The following is an 18,971-nucleotide window of genomic DNA, read 5'->3' as shown; positions in this document are numbered from 1 at the left end:
GGTAGGTTCTAAACCTGATTCCTAGTCCGTTGAGTGTGTGTCTTCAGAATATGATAGTCCGTTACACCAGAGGCAAGAATCCATCCATCCACCCAACACAGAAATTTAGGAAGTCACTTAACCCCAACAGAAGTGAAGTCAGGAGGAGGAATTCTAATTTCACAATTTGGTGGTAGCTTTGGAGAAGGTGAGAACTTTATTAGTAGTATTATTCATGTTTATTATAGCAGTGCTTAAGGGCCAGCCAAGAGTTGGGCCCCATTGGCCTGGGCATTGTACATGCATGGAAGAATAGATGTTCCTGCCCCAAACAGATTACAATTTAAATAGACAAGGCAGGCATGTGGAGTGGGCGGGATGAACAAGAGGTATAACACTAAAGCAGCACAATCGGTGTGATAGCAGCAAACATCATATTGTGCCATGACTTTTCTTCTTTTTTCAAGTGGGGTGGGGGAGAGTTTGCTTAGCAAGGGATAAGCTAAATGGAAAGAAAAGGTAAGGGAAAGAGGGTGAGAAGGATGGGGAGGGGAGAAGAGGGTAAGAGGGGGAGTTGTGGAGTGAAGATAAGGTGAAGAGACTGTGAGGGAGGGGAAAGTTTGGCGCAAACAGCCAATCAACACAGGGCAGAGAAAGTACAGTCAAAACTGTAGAAAGTTCTCTGAATGTCCTAAGGTCCCTGCTTTGGCTGATTCTCCTCCTATCATCTGGAGTGTATGGATGACTCCTCTCATGGTAGGGGTGGAATTACCTGGGCCCTAGTGCTCCCGTAGTTTGGGGGACGATAGCTCTGGGTCCAAAGAGTTCTGGGGGATGGCCCTGCCTCAGCCCCAATTTACTCCTACCCCCTGCATACTGACAAAGTTTCCCAGTATGTCAGGAAGACTTGTGTATACAATCAAAAATCTCCCGACTCCCAATTTAATAGTGTTGTCTCCTGCATAAAAAGAACAAAAAGCATTCATTTATGCCAAATAAAAAAATTAAACTACGTTACCCAGAATCATATGCGTCAGCCGTGCGTGCGCATCATCACAGGCTGTGGAGGTGGGGGCCACCCAGACCCTGGCCTGACCACTTTTTGGCTCAGCCAAACCTGAGTGATGCTGCGATCCCAAGTGCCAGGTTGCAACACCACTCACTCAATTTGGAAGGGGGTGGATGAAAGGGCTGATGGGTCTGAAGTGGGGAACTGAGAGAGGAAGAGGAGGATCAGGAATGGGGAGGAGGCATACAGATAGGTTTTACTAGCAAATTAAGTACCACTACAAAGCTCACTGAAATTAATTTGAAAAGATTGGTCAGTATGTCCCCTAGCGCAGCAGTCCCATCTTTGGCTGCTTTTGCTCTTACTGTTAGTCAGGAAGGCAGGAGAGAGAGCTGGGGGAAAGAATAAACAGCCTCTCCCAACAGTCTTTTTAAGGCCTGACTAGAATGGCAGCCCCTGTGCTCGTGGCTCCATGTCCCACTAAGTACCGGACAGCAGAGCTGGCAGGCCATGCAATGGGGAGCATGTTGCACCCTGTAAAGGACTGTAGCATTACTTACTTTGCCCTATTGAACCACAGAGCTCTCTCAGGTGCAATGTCACTAGGGCACTCCCTAGGAGTGTGGGGGATGCAATTCTGCACAGTCAGGTACAATTAAGCTTCTTGAGACTAAAGCAAAAGACCTGAGCGGCAAGTCAAAGTTCAGACACCTGTGGATTGTTCCAGTTTGGAGGAGAAATTGACAATGAACTCTGGTACTGCTGATGCAATCTGGTTTATTTACAAAGAATGTACGAAGTCCTGTTTTCCTTTGCTTCCTTACTCACAGCATCAAACTATTTCAGCCAGTAGTCTGAACCCAAACTTCTCTCATCTTTTTCCAGAGCCACACACCATACCTCCAGGTTGGGTCTGCTTGGCCTTCTTTCTGCTTCTCTCTGTGCTTCAGTCTGTTTCTCTCCTTGTTCTGTGTCTTCAGCTTGTGCTATGTTTCTCTCTCATGCACACACACAGACCAAAACGGTCCCACCAAAGAGCCTCTCTCTTCTTTTCTTATGCCTTTCTATTCTATGCAAAATATAGGACCTTCATCACTGCCTTCCACCTTTGCCAGTCTCCTGCTGCAGCTTAGCTTCTTCCCATGTCATTTTGGTAGCTTTAAATGCTACTTCTATTGTGCATTTCCATGTTACCCCTGGTCAATCTCTTGCCCTGTGGGTTCCAGTCCAACACCTGTTTTGTTATTTATTTGGATCTTTCATCCAGGTATGTCCTAGTCATTTCCATTTTTGTTCGATAGTTTCCTGTCCTATCGGTTTTTGTTTCATTCTCCTCCAGAGATCTTTGTCTGTGATTTTTTTTATCTGTCCATCTGATACTGAGAGTTTGTCTGAGGCAGCTATTTAGAAAAGCTTGGAATTTAGATAGAAAAGTCTTAATAAGTCTCCAAGTTACAGCACCTTAAAGTGAGAGTGACCTTACAAAGGTGTTAAATATTCAAAGTTTAGTTTGGAGGGAGACATTTCTGCAGATCAGCTATAGCGTTACAAAGGCAAGTCTGGCTTTGACTATTCTGTGTTTAATGTCTTCATCTGTTCCACCTGTTCTATTTGCAAAGCTGCCAAGGTATGTGAAATATTGGACCTCTTCTACATCAGTCCCCAAAACTGTTATTGGTGTTTCTTGTTTGCGGTGATTCTCATAGTTCTAGTTTTCTTGATGTTTATTTGCAGCCCCACTAATTGTGCATAAGCCTGGAGATCATTCATTTTGGCTTGATGTCTCTTTGGGTATGGGAGAGCAAGTTAATGTCATCTGCTAAGTCATGGTTCCATAACTTCTGTGTGAAAGTCCATTGTATACCCCTGAATTGTTCTGTGGTCCTTCTCATTACCAATCCACTACCAGTAGAAAGATCGTAGGTGACATAACCCATCTTGAGGCTCATAGTAACCTCCAATGGCATAGTCAGTTCACTGTTATGTATTACTTGGTATGTCATTTTCATAGAAGCTCTGAATGATGTTTGCTCATTTCTAAACATGTGGAAAAAAGGGTCATATAGTGAAGTTGCCAAAGAAAGGTGACCTCAGTCTCAGTGTAAAAACTGGAGAGACGTTCAATTGTTGCCTATCCCAAGTAAGGTATTTACCCATCTTTCACCCGTCTTATTCTAGAGAGAAGAAAGAAAGCGGTAGACTCACAGTTACAACAAGAGCAAGCAGGGTTCAGACAGGAGAAAACATGTATAGCTCAAATAGTAATCCTACATATCGTCATAGAACTGTTGATCAAATGGCAGTCATCACTTTAGATGAATTTTATAGACTTCCCAAAAGCCTTTGATACAGTTTTATGTAAGTTGCTATGCCACTATGGAATTCCTCAGAAAGCAAAGTCCTAAACCCTGCATTTTAAACCCCTTGAGAAACATGACTCAGCTTCCCAGCATGTGTCTCTTTTGGGGTGCTACTGTTAGAGGTTCAGCTACCTAATTATACTGGCTTCTTTACATTTATCTTGAATGTAAGGAAGCGGCCATGCCTGACCCACAGCAGCAGGGTCTAACCCAACCCACAGCAGGCTCCATTGCTACTCAGATCTTCTTGCCTTCACAATGAAGAATGACAAGTATTTTTTAAATTGATTATTGGTATTGTTTTTAGCTGCTAATGGAAGGTTTTGCATTTTTTTGGAGCATGGTGGCAGGGGGCTTCCTCTTGCCAAAGAACAGGATGTTACCTGCTTCATTCAGAATGAAATATGTTTGCTCCTGGCAGGGAAACTCAACAAGAGGCCAGCAAAGATGGTTTCTAAACCCATTAGAAACACCTGTCAGGGATGGTCAAGATAATACTTAGTCCTGCCTTGAATGCAGGGGACTGGACTAGATGATCTCTCTAAGTCCCTTCCAGTGCTACAATTCTATGATTCAGACTAAGGACCTGATACTGCAACTGGGTCTGCATGAATGAATCCTTGCGCCTACATGGAGCCCCATAGCAGTCAATGAGGTTCCGTGCAGGCCTATGTGGATCCAGTTTCAGGGTCTGGCCCGACCTGTCTCCAGATCCAATTTACATGGCTAATCAGAATTATGTCAGCTGGAAGGAGGTGGAGGAGAGGGTGTTAAGTAGGTAATGGACAAATAACTGCAAAATAACCCCTGTTTTATTATGAAGCAATATGATTTTTCCAGTGACATTTTTGTATATTGTATTTGCTAAATTTTGACCATGAAGAAATAAATGTATCTTAGTAGTCAACGTGTGCCGTTCCTGTACTCACACTGCCCTTACTGAACAAGTACAGCCATATTTACAGTTAGCTTAAACTGCTCTTCCTAGAACTACACCATATATCTCTGCTAACCTACATTGCAAGCTAGGACTATATATATAAAAACAAATTTCAAAATCTTCACTTCTCCAATTTCTTCTCCTTCTTCTTGAGGCCAGGTCAGTTAATGACCCTCTTACTTTTCAGTTCCACTTTGATACTGTATTTTGCCACTCTTTCTTCAGTTTAAAGCATTGAAAAAGGGGGAAGCCAGGTTTACCTACTCTGTGAATATGACATCTTGCTTTTCACTCTAATTACTGCTGGCCAGAAAATATCTGTTGCTCTTTTCAATTTTTGCTACTCTTTCCTTAGCACTTAAAGGTTTACATATTGCAGTAGCTTATATTGCTCAAAGAAGTGGATGTGCTACAGGGCATTAGGAAATCTATTCCCATATAGCTAAGAATTTATTTGTTTGTTTGGAATAAAAGCACTTCTACCACTAGACTAAAACGAAAGCACTTCTACAAACTAGAACAGCACACAGTAGCTTCCCTTAAGTAAGAGATATACCTTTAACAGGGTGGCCTGATGGGATAGCTTTAGGCAATAAAAGCCCATCAGGCTTAAATCTCTGGAGTTCTTAGCTTAATAGAATGGCTGTGCTTTGGGGTTGAAGTTTAGCATTCCATGCTCATAACTGTTGGCACAGAGATAAACTAAACCACATTCGATATGTGATAGGTTTCTTTGATAAGTTATCTTTGTTAGAAAAACTTCAAATCTAATCTCAGGACTCCTTTCCTAGCCAAGGTACTCAACCCTAGATATCTCAGATTAATAACCATTAAACTCTTCTAATAATTTCACTTTTCATAAAATTCAGAGGCTTGTGATTACTAATTTTCTATGATATATACCCCTCTGAGGGGATGAGTAACTACTGCTGTTTGTATACTTCTGCCAAGTTACACTATGGACCAGAGACCCCAATCTTCCATCAGACTCCACAAGCACCAATTTCATAGTGCCAGAGGTCACAGTCAGGACTAGAGTCCCATTGTGCTCAGCACTATACAAACTTTAGTATATCATTTTTATATAAAAATGTGATTTTAAATGGACAGTATCTCTTTACATTTGCAATATATTTAACTATATGAGCCTTTATCCACTATACAGGTTTCAAAGTAACAAGTGAAAGCTACAGAAGTACTAATTTTGCCTTTTGTATTAGAAGTTTGATTAATTGTTTAACCAGAGGTCAACCGTCTTTACACATATAGGACCCAATTCTCCACTGACTTACAGCCTGTATAGTCATGTACACTTGCGCAAACTAAGACCCCGAACCTGCAAACACTTATGTTGGTGACAAATCTGAGGAATTGCCTTCAGTCTGTGCAATAATAAAGCCAAAAGCTCATCCTTCCCAGGCTCAGAATGGCTTTATGCAGGGATGCTGGAATGATTTGTATAATGGGGGTGCTGAGAGCCATTGAACCAAACTGTAAACCCTGTATATAATGGAAACCACTTCAAGACAGGGGGTGTGGCAGCACCCCTAGCACCTATGGATTTATGGGGCGGGGGAACAGGATATTATCCAAAAATTTGGTTTTAAGTTTAATTTTGTGATCCATAAATGTCTTGCCTTTTGTGCTTTAGAACAATTTACTATTCCTGCTAAGGCTGCCTTCATAGTAGTGATCAGCCATAAGCTACTCTATTGCTCTTTATCTTGGGGAAGCCACTTATGGCTCTTTGCATTTCAGCTACTTAACATATTTCAGGAGAATCTCCTAAAACTTGATGTGTTTCACATTTGGGACTGTGCAGTTGTGTCTAGCCCTCACGTGTACCAAGTAAGGAGGGCCAAGGGGAAGGCAGGGGATATGATGATTGAGGGAGAGAAGAGAGGGTATCCCTAGTTCTTTCCAGCAATGGTCTTACTTCCTCCATTCCAGTATGATGAAGGTAGGAGACTGCCCCAAATCAGTGTATTTAGTACTATGAGTGCTCGCCAGCATAAATGTACAGTCAGGCCTATAATATTAAAAAGATACTGAAAGAACTTCCTGCTGCTTGCCGGGACTTTCAATCCCACTTCAATTATGTCTACACTAGCAGTGCTTTACCAGTCTGACAATACTATACCAGCAAAGCATTCCTAGTGTGGATGCAGCTACACTGGTGAAGCTGTGTTTTGTATCAGTGTAGTAAAACCACGGCCCATGAGCAAAAAAGGTCTACCAGTGAAAGCGTAGCTGCGTTTACACTAGGGACGTCTGCCAGCACAGCTATGTTGGTCGGGGATCTCTTCATATCTCTGACTCATACCTATGCTGGCAGAAGTCTGTACTGTAGATATGGCCTTCCTCTAGGCTGCCAGGAGACCCTACGGTTTCTATTAATTTAAAAACATTTTAAAAGTATTATGCCTGGCGCATTCCATTTCCTTTCTCCTCCTCATTTAATTTGCTAGTTCAAAATAGGTTGCTATAAAATGATACTACTTGTATGTTTTGTAATGATCTCCTCTCAGGTAATGAAAGGTAGGGGTAAGCTCTGTCAAGTGAGTCATAAGATAATGCCAAGCAATTCTCTGCCTGAACACAATTGCTGAATCCAAGAGCAGGTACAGATGAACTATTAAGAGGATTATTTTTTTTTAATAGATGTGAAGAGAGAATCTTAGATTTCTACCCCTCCCAAGTTCCTACCTCTCCTGCCATATAGGAAGAGGCTGTTAATCAGGACTCCTCTTAGGCTGAACTAGAGTGTTGCTTAAGCAATTTTTGTGTCCTTCGGGAAAAAGGATGCACTTTTCATGATTTATCATTTTTAAAAAGGGTCATTTAAGATTTGCAATAAATGTAACAATTATTTAGGTGGTAATAATTCTCTTCAATCTGATGTTAATGCAATCAACCATTTATTGAAGTGATAAATGTCTAGGCTGTTAACTGGTAAACAGGTAATTAAGTGTCTAACTATGTGGTCACAGAAACTAAAGGATATGTCATTCCCCCCCCACCCCCCCGTAAAGTGCCTGTAGATAGGGATTATTCCACTTCTACATTCTTTAAATTGCAGGATAATATTCTTTTACCGTCCTCTAGTACCTTTAATCGAGGACTTCAAAATCCTTTACAAACCAGAATGCCTCAATATTGCTGCAATGGAAATCAATGGGAGTTGTTAATTAATTAATTAAGGAAGCTGCATAGTCCAAAGCATACCTGACATCCTCCAACCACGAAGCATTAGACTGTAAATGTGCATTCATTTCCATGTAGCTGAACATATTCAGGCGCAAGCCATTGGACACACTGATTTTTCCTAGTTTAAAAATGGTGTTGCAACAAAACCTCTTTAGAATTTTTCTTTCCTTACCTCAGAAGCCTTTGTAACTATAGCCTGCTAAACTAAACTAAACTAATAATAAATAAATAATAATAAGGAATAGTCCTTAAAAGGTAGGGAGAGATTTAAAAAATGTGCCTTTATTCCCTTTTATTCATCCTTTTCCGCAACTCACAATGGGCATAACAAATTATTTTGTTTTTTCATGGACGAGATCTGTGATGCACAATGATGGGAATAGGTCCATGGTTGTGATATCATCATAAAGGTCCAACCTGCCAGTTAGAATGTGAGTGTGAACAATCAGTATCCCCAGTAATAGCTATTATATAGCAGTGTAAAGTGTGGTGCAAAGAGGTTTAAGCACAGATTTTCATATGTGGCCTTTATTTCTGAGTACTTCAATGCCTGGGTGCCCAACTTTAGACCCCTAAGGCTTGGTTACTGGAAGTGCAAAGAACCCAGAAGTCCGTCTGATGTCAATGGGAATTGTTGTCTGATGCTTAGCATCTCTGAAAATGAACATCTTAGAGGTAAATATGAGTACCTAAAACCTGAGTTTCCAGAATTACTTCCCAAAATTTGGGCCTCGTAAGTGCACACTTTCCAATAAAATGTTGAGAGATACACTTAAGTATTCCCCCAGTGTGCCTCTCAGATTCCAAATTCTTGAATTAAAAAGTTCACACAGAAATAGTTCAACATACTTCTGTCTTTTTTATTTGGGGGTCAAGTTTTAAACCTGAACCTCAATTTTATTGTTGACTTTTCAATTGATACAGACATGGCAATAGGCGGGTTTCTTCTTGCTGTGTTGCCATTATTTGGTATCCCCTCATTCACTTGTTTTCCACGTACTGTACTCCTGGTTCTTCCTTTATGGTAACCTCATCCATTTCAACAACTGGAAATAGCATTGACAAACACAACTGCTCATTATATCACTGTAGAAATGAAAGAAATGTTCTCTGTGTTATAAGTGTTATGTGAAAAGAAACCTACCTACATGGAGGAGTGTAATCCATTTCTAATTTGTGATCCCAAAGGCCGAAGATATAAAAGACATGCATATTTTTTCCTTTCACATGGTTTTTAAGACAGCCAGATTCTGCTATGCAACTATTTCATATGTCAGCTGCCTCACCCAGGTAATGCACAGATTATTTCACATTATAGTGATAGGCTTGTACATATATGCATTTAAGAGAAGGCTCCAGAGCCTGCTCCAGCCTTCATTGAAGTCAATAGTAATCTTTGCATTGATTTTTATGAATATTGCATGAGATCTATACTTGGGCCAAAGCAGGACCCAATAAGTGGTCAAATCCTGTGTGACAAGTTCTTTCCTTCCAGTGATTTGCTCACATAGCAGGATATTTTTAGCATCACAGGGGGACTCTGCCATATTTGATATGCTGGCTTTGCTTCTGGAAGGTCCACGCTAAAAGGATCAGCTGCAGGTGATGCATCTAAATCACAGCCTTTCTTGGTATTCAAACCCAACATGGTCATTTTAAAATCCACACATTCACTGTTGTTATTCTATGAGTCTTTACTTCTTCCACATATTTTAATTCTGGGCACCTTATTCTGCTTTTCCAGTACAGAACATCCTTCTTAATTCCCTTGCTTGCAAAAACCTGGGTTACCTTACCAACTGTGAAAAATATTATCTGCCAAATAATAAATGTTTGAATTCCACAGTACCAACTGGTAATACTAAAGAACACTGCTCGTCACAGAACCCTAGGCACTTTTTTAGAATAAAATGTGCAAATCTCGAAATAGGGCAAATATCAAGCAGGTTTTATCCATAGTGCTCCTTCAAGGAGTGTAATTTAACTGCTGGGGCTTTTGGAGTTTCAGCTGGATGTAAATAATATCACAGCTAAGCTCCAACAGATTTTTTTAAGTAGCATTAAAAAAATCTATTTTTTAAACTACAAGGAAACAGCAGTAAGAGATCCTCTTCTGCAATCATTTTTAAAATGGGCTATGTGGGCCTGATTTTCATTTATACTAAAACCGCTTTACACTGTTCTGGCATTATAAAGGGTTCTTAAAGTGGGTGTAAGAGTAATTTGCCAGGGAAGTGTAAAGAAGCCCCAGGCTATGTCTATACTTGCGGACCACAGGAGTTTGAATTGCAGAACACACCGAAACGTTGCGATCTAAGTGTCCTAAGTGGACGCTGCTGGCACAAACTAAAAGGTACCTAAGTTTGTGTTAAAGTAGTCCTCTCAGCCAGGACTATGTTAATGCAAACTATGTACCTTTTAGTTTGCACAGCAGCATCCACACAGTGCACTTTAGAGTGCAACACTTCAGTGCACTCCGCAATTCAAACCCCAATAGGCTGCACTGCAACATAGGGTAGACAAGACCTTAGCGTAAGTGAGAATCAGGCCCTGTGTATTTAAATGTCTCACATCCTAATCCCTGTCTCTTTGGACTCAAATATAGGCAAAGCCTTAGCTGTATGATACACATGACATGTATTTATGATGACATTTTCTAAAAGCAATTTCCATTCTGATGTCTTCTTTCACAGATTGTGTTATTAAAAAGTTAAGGGAAATGGAGAATCCAGACTCAAAATTAGATCTTTCACAGATGGAGCTATGAAGTTAATTGGGCCGTGTAATATGTTCAGAGATATAAAAATGTATATACCACTATTTTAACAGCAAGGCATTCCCCCACGCCAGAGGAATCCTAGTCTAACTGATTACAGCAGCCGCAAGAGTAGTGCAAAGGGCCCAGACTGAGGGCCAGGATCTAGGCCTAAGGGTGCAAGCCATGTCCCATTAAAGAGTTTGTCTACACAGCGCCAGCAGTGCACATCAGGGGGTGTGATTTGTAGAACGTGCTCATGTGCGTCTGTCTAACTTCCCCATGTTGTAAATGCTATAAAAGGTACCTAGTTTCCTAGTGGCTAACACACTCCTCTTTGAAATGGGACTTTGATAGACATACCCTAAAAGGTGCCTAGGTCACGCTGTGCTGCAAAAAAACCCAAAAACCTGTAGCAGCAAGTCTCAGAACTGACTCGGGCTCAAGCTACAGGGCTTAAAATAGCTATGTAGTTCCTGAGCCAGCTGAAGCTGGGGCCCTGAGACCCACTCCCCATTGCTGGATTTCAGAGCCTGAGCTCCAGCCCCGCAGAAATGTCAACGCTGCAATTTTTAGCCCTGTAGTGTCAGCCCTGCAAGTCCAAGTCAGTTGACCTGGGCTCTGAGACTTGCCGCTGTGGGTTTTGTTTTTTCTTTTATGGCAGTGTAGATGTATCCTCAGAGTGTGCCGGCAGAACTTACACAGGGCAGTTAGAGCAGAGCACATTAGAACACTCTACAAATCACACACCCCTGGTGAGCACTGCTGGTACAGTATAGACAAGCCCAAAGTCAACAGAAATGTTTGCCTTCAGTTCAGCATCCACTGGATTGAGACTTGAGACGCTAAATACATCGCTGTCCTTGAAGATATGACTCCACTGAAAAATAGGTGCAATATTAGGAGCAAAGCATGCACTCCGATACCTTGGTGATGGGTAGCAGTATAAAATCCTAAAACCAAAAAGTGCTTACATGTTCCCTGTTTGTGGGTAAGATAACCATAGACAAAGGGAAGACAAGGTTCAGCAAGTATTGTGTGAAGGGTTGCTTCACTTGGCTCCTGAAACAATGTGCTCTTCAGTGCATTGGGAACTCTGAGAACTGATGTGATAGAAACTTTTGTTTCAACTCTGTGCTTCTGTTAGACTAGCTCTGTGCTTTGCTATTCCTCTCCTGCTTTTGCTGTTGATAATTCTGTTCAAATGTACATCAGTAAGAACTAGAGATAGGTAAATAAAAGTAAAATATGTAATGTTTCAATCCTGTGTCTGCTCTCTCTTCATTTACTCTCCTAAATTCAACTTCTTGAATCAAATCTCCCCTGAGTGCCATCTCAGTACTATATTGGGTATTTCTGCATATTTATAATCTCAGCCATTTTTAGTCATAGCACATTCTTTTAGAGCTGCTCATACAACCATGTAGACTTGAACAGAGTTGCATTTCAGAGGATGACAAAATGTATGCTTTGTGAAACATACATGAGGCGCCTGATTACAGGCTTTTATTCATGTCAATTATTTTTTAAAATCTGAGATAAATAGTGTGAATTTGAGGCCGGCATTTGGTCTTCCCTGTTTTACCACAGTTTCTCCTCTGATTCTTGCAACTGCTCCATCTTGTTTGTGTCTGATTTACGCCTCCCAGGCCTCTGCCTCCATGTTATCTTCTGACAGCCTAATCACACTGAATCATGCTCCACAGCCTTGAATTGCATTCAAACCTGAGGCCAGGGCAAGCAGAAGTTTTAGGTGGCGGGGGGAAAGGATATTCATTGTGCTTTTTGCAAACACAGTTAATCCCCTAAAAAGTTAATGCATCCAGAAGCAAGAGAGGGCTTATTTTAACAAGAATCAAGAGACCTGATATACTTGCAGGAAACAGGCAGTAAAGTGTTTGAGGCCAGGGCTAGCCTTACCATGAGGTGAACTGAGGCAGCTGCCTCAGGTGCCAGACTGTTGGGGGGGCGCCACTAGGACCCAGAGTGTAGAAAATTGTGTCTGCTGCTGGTGCATATGTATTCTCTCTGCTCTAGATGCACAGAGGTGGTGGAGTGCTGTGCTCGAGGAAGGAGGTTACAAGAGACATAACAGGCAGGGAGGAGAAAAGGTGAGAGGGAATAACAGAAAGCAGCAGGAGCTGCAGGGAGAGAGAGGAGCCTCTTATGTACCTCTCTAGCACCCCCAGGACCCTGGACTGATTAACACTAGCTTCTCAGGGAGCTTCCTGTTTCTTGCTGTTTCCCTGAACCCACTTGAGGAGAGCAGGCAGTCTACTGAAGTAGTAGGAGCCAGTTAGGCCCCTAAAATGCTGATATCTCCCCTCACTCAGGCCCTGCTACCAGCCTGCTTATTTGTCCCCTTCAACTGAGTGTTGAGAGCCACTATAGCTGGCACAGAACAGCAGTCATGAGTGAAAGAAGTAAACGCTCCTCTGGGGCAGCATTCAGAAAAAGGAAGAAAGCAAAGAAAGCTTTTCTATCTAAGCGGGAAGGAGCTTTTCTGAGATACATAGACACAAATATTCATGATGAGCCTTCCGGCCCAAGTGAGGATGTGAGTGGTGAGGAGATGCCTGATCTTCCAGTTAGTCAGAGTGGAGGTAACCTGGCAGCTACTGCAGCATCCGTATCTCCATCTCAAATGGATGTAACCATGCACATTCCTGAAGAAAAGTGTAGATCAGAGAAGAGTGTGGTGGAGGCACAAGAAACAGCTCCTGCTGAGTTTAGTTCCTTAAGTCTAGATGATCCAGGACTGTGGACCCACTTGAGCAGTAGCCTGAGGGACTTCCTTGTACTGCATGGGCCACAGCAAATGAAAAACTTCATGTTTCCCAAAGACAATGAAAATAGAAGTGTCCATCCAACACATTACTGGCGTGAAATCCCCAATGGTGACAAAGTGGAGAGGCCATGGCTTATGTACTCAAAAACCCAGAATGCTGCATACTGTTTTTGTTGCAAACTCTTCCAGTCTAATGTTCCAACCACATTGGGTTCTACAGGAACAAAGGACTGGAAAAATCTGGCTAGAAATCTGGCATGCCATGAGAAGGCAGCAAATCACCAGAGAGCATTCCATAGGTGGAAAGAGCTTGAGATGAGACTAAGGTTAAAGGCCACCATAGATGATCAGCATCAAGAGAAGATTGCATCAGAGTCTCTTTACTTGCAAAATGTTCTGAAAAGGCTCATTGCCATTGTGAGAATGCTTGCTACCTAAAACCTAGCACTGCATGGCACTTCAGATCAGCTGTATGTGCCAAACAATGGAAACTTCCTTAAAATTGTGGAGCTGATGGTGAGTTTGATGCTATACTCCAGGACCATCTAAGAAGAGTCGTCACCCAAGAAATGTACACAACCACTACCTTGGAAAAAACAATTCAAAATGAGATCATACACAGTTACTGGTAACAAAAGTCAAACAGAAGATTGTAGCAGATCTGAGGTCAGCAAGATATTACTCTGTTATTCTGGACTGCACACCTGACATCAGCCACATGGAACAAATGACTTTAATGGTGCGTTTTGTAACAACAACAGAACATAGCGAAAATGTCCCTGCAATGGTGACTGTCAGAGAGCATTTTCTAGAATTAATTGACATTGATGATACTACAGGAGCTGGTACAACAAATGTGCTTCTTAAAAAGTGGGAAGATACGGGAATTGCGAAAGCTGACATGAGAGGTCAGGGCTACGATAATGGTGCCAACATAAGAGGAAAGAACAGAGGAGTGCAGACATGGATCCAAGAGTTAAACCATCGAGTTTTTTTGTCCCATGCAGTTCTCATTCCTTGAACTTGGTGGTCAGTGATGCAGCATCAGCTTCTAGTGAGGCTGCTGAATTTTTTAATGTAATTCAAAGCATCTATTTATTTTTCTCTGCATCAACTCATCGATAGCAAATTTTGAAGCAACATCTGAGAACATCCTCTCTGACACTGAAACCACTGAGTGCCACACAATGGGAAAGTCAAGTGGAGGTGATAAAGCCTATCAAACACCAGATTGGGAAGAGAGATGATGCTATAGTTGCCATTATGGAGGATAATGCTATGACAGGAACTGTTCGTGGGAGGACAGTGGCAGAGGGAAATGGAATCACCAGAAACATACATAACTTCAAATTTCTGTAAAAAGAACGGGATTATTTGTGGCACCTTAGAGACTAACAAATTTATTTGAGCATAAGCTTTCATGGGCTACAGCCTACTTCATCGGATGCATAGAATGGAACATATAGTAAGAAGATCTATCTATCTATCTATCTATCTATATATACACACACATACAGAGAACATGAAAAGGTGGAAGTAGCCATACCAACTGTAAGAGGCTAATTAATTAAGATGAGCTACTATCAGCAGGAGAAAAAAACTATTTTAGCGATAATCAAGATGGCCCATTTAGACAGTTGACAAGAAGGTGTGAGGATACTTAACATGGGGGAAATAGATTCAGTATGTGTAATGACCCAGCCACTCCCAGTCTCTATTCAAACCCAGGTTAATGGTATCTAGTTTGCATATTAATTCTAGCTCAGCAGTTTCTCATTGCAGTCTGTTTTTGAAGATTTCCTCTTGCAAAATTGCCACGTTTAAGTCTGTTACTGAGTGACCAGAGAGGTTGAAGTGTTCTCCTACCAGTTTTTGAATGTTATGATTCCTGGTGTCAGGTTTGTGTCCATTTATTCTTTCGCGTAGAGACTGTCCGGGTTGGCCAATGTACCTGGCAGAGGGGCATTGCTGGCACATGATGGCACATGATGGTAGTTGTGCAGGTGAATGAGCCCCTGATGGCATGGCTAATGCGATTAGGTCCTATGATGGTGTCACTTGAATAAATATGTGGACAAAGTTGTCATCGGGCTTTATTGCAAGGATAGGTTCCTGGGTTAGTGTTTTTGTTGTGTGGTGTGTGGTTGCTGGAGTGTATTTGCTTCAGGTTGGGGGGCTGTCTGTAAAGTGAGGACTGGTCTGTCTCCCAAGATCTGTGAGAGTGAGGGATCATTTTTCAGGATTTTCTTGTGGCTTACTGTTGTGGCATGACATACTGTTTGAAATAAATACTGTTATCAAGAGACTCCAAGGTGTTGACCTCGATATATCTGGAGCAATGGAACAACTGGATAAAGCAAAGTCATACCTACAGTCTTACCGGTCAGATAAGGGATTTCAAAACATTCTGAAGAGTACACAGAAGCTGACAGAGGAACTTCACATTGAAACTATTTTCCCACCCATTCAAGAATACAAGCGTCACTGAAGAAGAAGACATTTTGATGACAAGGCACGGGATAATCCCATAAGAGACCCCAAACAATTCAAAGTTGAATTCTTGAACCAGGTGCTAAATTGTGCAATACAGTCAATTGAAGAACATTTCATACAGCTCACGAAACACAGCAGTATATTTGGGATGTTGTAAGATATTCCAAAACTCCCCACTGTACCTGAAGAAGACCTACACCAGCAATACAGGGCATTAGAGACAGTGTTGACACATGATGACATGCGCAATATTGATGCGAGTGATTTAGGTCATGAACTGAAAGCCCTTTCATGATCATTTAAGCAGGATCAACTCCAAAGGCTGTTCTGGAATATATGTGCAGAAATAAGATGACCACCCTCTTTCCAAATGCTTTTGTTGCTCTGCGCATACTTCTAACACTTCGTGTAACAGTTGCCAGTGGAGAATGCAGCTTCTCCAAGCTGAAGTTAATAAAAACACATCTACGCTCCACAATGACACAGGAGAGGCTGGCCGGCCTTCCAACAATCTCAATAGAGCATGAGCTGGCCCAGACTGTGGACCTTCAGGAAGCAGTTCAAATCTTTGCAACCAAGAAGGCATGGAAAGCACCACTTTGTTTATTCAAACAGATAAAAATGCCAGTGTTTACTATGCAGACAAGAAAGGTTACAATTGCTGTTCAGGCATCTGAAAGTTAAGTGTTACTTAAAATTTTTGAACAAGGCATTTTAGGTTGTTAGTTCTCCTTTATTGGCATTTTAAGTTGTTAGGTAGCAGAGCAGTACCATGAGAGGAGTAGAACAGGAAGAAGGCAAAATTGAGACCTTTCAAAGTTTTGGCCCAAGTGAGGGGCCATGGGGGCGTCAGTTGAGCTCCCCACCTCAGGTGCCAAAATGTTGTGCGCCGGCCCTGTTTGAGACCATAGATCAATGACTTCTTCCTTGAAACTTTTAAAATAGCTATTAACGAGAGTCATCCCAGAAAGAAACCTGATGTGTATGCAATGGGCTAGGGAGGTGATGATATAATAATATGATTAACTAAAGCCCTACTTAACTTGCGATATTGCAGAAACAGTGGATTCCACAATATTTGGCTTCCACTGTAATTTTCAGCCCTAGGCAGCTGACAGTGGGAGTTCCTGCTCTCAGCCCCAGGCAGCCGACACTGGGAGCCGCCGCTCTCAGCCCCAGGCAGCCGACAGTGGATAATCGCGGAAAAGTAATAAGGGACTTTATTACTACAAATAATTACTTTTCTGACAATTTTCCATGGCTTGTCTGCAGCTCAGCCAGAATTTTTTGACAATCATCCTACAAGTCACATAGGGCCTTGTGCATAACTTTATTATGCTCCCCTTTTTCCTGAACCTCAGTTTACCTCTCTGCTGAAGCACAGGCCAGAGCTCTGTCTTTTCATGACTTCCTCAGAAAAAATCTTAAACAGAGTTAAATCTCACAGCTATGACATGCAAAACCTTGACTGTGAGTGGTAATAAGTGCTGTCAATCACCCTCAGAGAGATGGTACCATACAATTTTCTTAGCGAACAAACATTTAACACACACACAAATATTTGAAACAGTACTTTGAATACTTTTTTGAAAAACTTCTTAGATAATACTATTCAACGGTATTGATATCCTTCATGCAAATGTCCCCACTTCGTGAGATGCTTTAACAAAACAATTAAGCTTCTATATTTCAGGGCTCAGAGGCAAAGTGACTCACCAGTAGATGCACTGCCTTGTGGCTAAGGGTGGTATTGCAGGGTTTCATCCTCTAGTCCAGCTGACGAGTCTCATCTTATTTCTGCGCTTGTGACTTGGCCCTCCAGCTGAGTTTCCCTGGTCTCACCATTTTCCAGATAAATCAGGGTTTTCACAGAATAGCGCCAGGCCCAATAGTATTTCTGGTCCCTTGTGTCTGGGTGTCTTCTGGTTAGTTCGTAGTGAGGCTGTAGGGGAACCTAGTTCCTCCATTTATCCCGGGTTCCAGCCCAGGAAGCCTTGTGCAAGTGGCTATCATCTGGGCGGACCTATTGCTTCTTCCCTGGGCTACTTTCTACAGTGTATCCACCTTCTCCACAGGGTACTCATATTCTCAGTAGGAATCTGCCCTAGGGTCTTGTCCTTAGTCATAGTCCTCGAGGTTATGTAGGCATCCTCTACCAGAGGGGCCTCTGAACTTAATTGGGAGTGTTCCAGTAAGGAAGATCCTGAGTTCTGCAATCCAGCCTGTGAGAACAGAGGGGCTTCCATTTCCAGGGGACACAAGGAAAGCATGTGGTGAGCTCCATGTTGGTGGGGAGCTGTGATCCTGGTCAGAGGAGCTGAGATTGCTTTATGGAGCACTATCCAAGCCAGGAGCTGCTGCTAAACTGCTGCTAGAAAACCACAAACTGCTGCTGAGAAATTGCTGGGGCTTTGACCAAGCAGGGAGACATGGAGGCGATTGCTGGGCTTCATTGCAGCCAGGGCAGAGGCTGTTGCTGTGCCCAGTACTGACTGAGGTTGGCATGCAGTGAAGGTAGTGTGAGTAACCACCACATCTGATGCTTGGTTATAACAATCCACATTTCCAGGGGGGATGTGAGCTTGAAATGACCCCAAATTAGAATCTCCTTTACTGTTGACAAGATCAGGGGCCTGGGCACACAGGTAAGTATTGCCTGCTCCCAGTTAACCCGGGAAGGAAAGAGGGGTCTGTGTGTTACAGTAACAAAGAAACAGAAAGTAAATTAACATAAATAAGGAGTAGCTCCAGCTTCCGTGCCATACCCAGATCCTCCAGCTATCTGTCCTATCACTCTTTGTCCACAGTCAACCTACAGTAGCTTGGTTCTTTGAGGTACTCCCTCCCTGGGAGCTCAGAGTGAGAGGTTTGTTCATCTCCCCAGGCTCAGTCCTTCCGACCTGGACTTCTCCTTCTATAAGGCTCCTCCTCCAAGAATGGCATGCCTGACATACGTGGAAGGGTGGGGCTGCCTGAGCCCAAACCTGCTCTTGCCTGTTGAGGAGTTTGTACACCTCGTTACAGACACATCAACAGTCACAGCCTCCTCTGAGCTCACCAAGGTGAGCTGGTGGTTTCTCACTCTCTATAATGTGTGTGTTGCATGTGTGTAACCTGGATTCTCCAGAGCCTGAGGAGTATGGCAGTTTCTTCTAAAATAGCATGCTAATTATGAGCTGGACATTTTCCTGCTAGGAACTGGATTGATACTACCAGCTCATTTCATTTAGATCTCCAAATAGCCATCATAACGAACAAGTTTCTATCATTATTACTCACTTAGGTTGGGTTCAGACTAGTGAAAGGCTCCATATCAGATTACAAATCACCTGAGCCACCCAGCCCCTTACCCCAAGCATTTTGTAATGCATATTTTGCACCAGATTTAGTTTTTATATAACCAACTTAGTTTTCAAGGTACCATGCTCATACTTTTAAAA

The sequence above is a fragment of the Eretmochelys imbricata genome, chromosome 3 (assembly GCF_965152235.1).
Source record: "Eretmochelys imbricata isolate rEreImb1 chromosome 3, rEreImb1.hap1, whole genome shotgun sequence".
In the NCBI taxonomy this organism is placed as follows: Eukaryota; Metazoa; Chordata; order Testudines; family Cheloniidae; genus Eretmochelys; species Eretmochelys imbricata.
The sequence above is the reverse complement of the archived record's forward strand: the minus strand, read 5'-3'. Positions refer to the sequence as shown.